This window comes from Penicillium paradoxum, mitochondrion, assembly GCF_028828445.1.
Source record: "Penicillium paradoxum strain IBT 22861 utg000001l_segment0_segment0 mitochondrion, whole genome shotgun sequence".
Classification (NCBI taxonomy): Eukaryota; Fungi; Ascomycota; class Eurotiomycetes; order Eurotiales; family Aspergillaceae; genus Penicillium; species Penicillium paradoxum.
Window position 1 is genome coordinate 17067 of NW_026643179.1, and position 3371 is coordinate 20437.

Below are 3371 nucleotides of genomic sequence, written 5' to 3' on the forward strand. Positions count from 1 at the left end.
TTATTTTACCACCTGCTTTATCTTTTGAAGGATTAGATAAAGGTTGATCAGCTTCATTAGATAAAGGTTGATCAGCTTCATCAGATAAAAGTTGATCAGCTTCATTAGATAAAGGTTGATCAGATTGTTTTTCATTTAATTCTTGTTCCCGATTTTCAATTGAAAACATAGGTTCTTTACCTTTATCTTGTTTTTTGGAAGATTCACTAGATAAAGGTTCAGCAGACCGTTTTTTATTAATTTCAACTTGAAATAAAGGTTCCTTACCTGTAAATTGATTAGGATTGGGATTAGAATTAGATGGACCACTATCACCTGTATTTGAAGAACCTATACCAAAAGGATTACTATTTCGTAAATTATTATTAATATTAACAAAGAAATCATCATGTAATTCTTTTAAATAATTATTAGAAAATAATTCTAAAAAACAATAAGGATTATTGTTTATAAAACAATATGCGGATAATACAATTAGTATTAATCTATATAGTAAATATATTCTATCTACTATTTTAAGATCTATATATAAATCTAAGTATATGTATATTATACATATACGGCTATATCTATTTAGTGTATACATATTCAAAATTATTTTTTAGAATTTAACCTTCCATTTGTTCTCTTAATCATAATAAGAAATCTCTTATTGATACTGATTGTATAGCTATAGGCATAGAACTGTGTAAAATACCACATATTTCTGAACATTGTCCAAAGAAAGTTCCAGGACGGTTTATGTAAACAGAAGCTTGATTTAATCTACCTGGGTAAGCATCTGCTTTAATACCTAAAGAAGGGCAAGCATAAGAATGTATAACATCAGCAGCTGATATAACAATTCTAGTGTGAGTTAATTCAGGTATAATAACTCTATTATCAACTTCTAACATTCTAAATTGACCTTGTTCTAAATCACTTTCTGGTACTATATATGAATCAAATTCTATAAACTCATCATCTGCATTTGTAAAATCAGGGTATTGGTAACTTCAATATCATTGATGACCTTCAGCATATACAACTAATGAAGGATCCATAACTTCATCCATTAAATATAATAATTTAAATGATGGAAATGCTATTAATATTAATATAAATGCTGGTGAAATAGTTCAAATTAACTCTATTAAAGTACCATGATTCATATATTTATGTGCTATAGGTGATTTATTGGCTAAAAAATTTCTTATAATTGAAATCATTATTCATGTTACAGTAAATAATATAATAAATAAATAAAACATAATATTATTATGTAACTCTTCAATACCTTCCATTTGAGGTGAAGCACTATCTTGGAAAAATAAACCCCAAGGTGTTGGAGCATCCATTTGTAATTTATATATATAATTAAGTAAAAGCATTTTTTTTTTTATTTTTATTAAAATTATAATTTATCTTACTAATTCATGTAAACCTTATGTAATCATATAAATACATATATATTTTTTTTTTTTTTTGTAAGAAAAATATTACTAAAACATAATTTACTTATATATTAAAGAATAACCATTTCAAGATTTTATATTAAAATTAAATATTTGTCTACTTTCTATTTTTAAAGCATTTTTACCTAATTCAAAGGCAAAACCTAAAGTTAATACCAAGAAAAATACAATCATTATTAATAAACCATAAATACCATTAGTATAAGCACTAACAACATAAGGATATACTAATAAAATTTCTAAATCAAATAATAAAAATAATAAAGCAAATATAAAAAAAGAAATACTAAATTGTGTTCTATTTTGCCCTAAAAAAGAATGGAAACCACATTCAAAAGCACTATCTTTTTCTTGGTAAGGGTTATGTGGTGAAAGTATTAAATTAACTAATAACAATATTATACCTAATACTGGTATTAAAAAAAAAAAAAAAGTTGTTGTTGTCATATTTAAAGGTTTAAAATTTTATAGGATATAAGTTTTATATTAATATTTTATTTCAGAGGTTTAAATCAAAATCTATAATAAAACTTATTATTATATAAGATTTACATTAAAAATTTTAATATATGTACATTAATAAACATTAAGCTACATATAATAATAAAAAAGCCATCATTAAAGCAAATAATCCTGTTGCTTCTGCAAATGCAAAACCTAATATAGCATATGAAAATAATTGTCCTCTTAAAGAAGGATTTCTTGCTACACCTAGTATTAATGCTCCAAAAACTATACCTATTCCTACACCTGCTCCTATTAATCCCGTTGTTGCCAGACCAGTACCTATAATTTTAGCTGCTTGTAACATAATTTTAGTTAATCTTTATACATATAGCAATTTACAATTAAACATTATATAATTTAGTATAAAATATTTATAATATAAATACCTATTTTATTTGCCTATCTCATAGCATATAATTCTACCATTAAATTTATATATTACATATAATATATAAATTTACATAGTGTAGCTTATTATCCTAGTGAGGTGCTTGGATGGGTATCTAGAATTGAACTAGAATATACTGTGCCACATACAGCCGTTCTACCATTGAACTATACTCATCTAATTAGAATAATAATACTCTAATTTATTAGATTACTGTAAATAATAATGATTAAATATATTATATTTATATTTAAATAAATTATAAAAAATCTTATTATTATACAATCATGATCATCATCTTATATTGTAGTATATACTTATTCTTTTATAAAATAAAAAGAATAAGTATATAGCTTAAGTTTTTTTATCTTACTGTATTAATAAAAACCATTAAAAAGTCAATAGCTTCACAAATTTCTAAGCTTTTTGGTGTTAAATTTAAATTATTTAATATAATTTCATTTTCTACCACTAATAATTGTCTATATGATTCAAGCATAGAGTCTAAATTACCTAGATAATTCAAAAGATATCTATATACTAATTGGTAATCTAAAGTATCAAAACCCTCCATCCAGATAGTATAATTGTTATGTACTAAATGATCAATACGGAGTAGACTAGTATATTGGATTGCATTAATATTCAAACCACTATTTAATGGTTCTACCCCCAAAGTAGTACTAATATGATCTATTAATCTACCTGGGTAAAATATTAACTTTGTCACCCCAATATTTGAAAGGTATTGTAACATTAAATTAGTATTACTAATACCTTCACCTAAAAAACTGTAAATATCTACTTTTAAATCTATATAACTTTTTAGTAATTGATTAGTAGATTCTGCTTGAAAACTAGTAGATTCTACTACTTGTAAATTAGTAGATTCTACTTGAAAATTATTAGATTCTGCTTGTAAATTATGAGATTCTACTACTTGATAATTAGTAGATCCTACTTGAAAATTAGTAGGTCCTACTTGAAAAGGTTCATTATTATTATTTGATATAGTATTTACC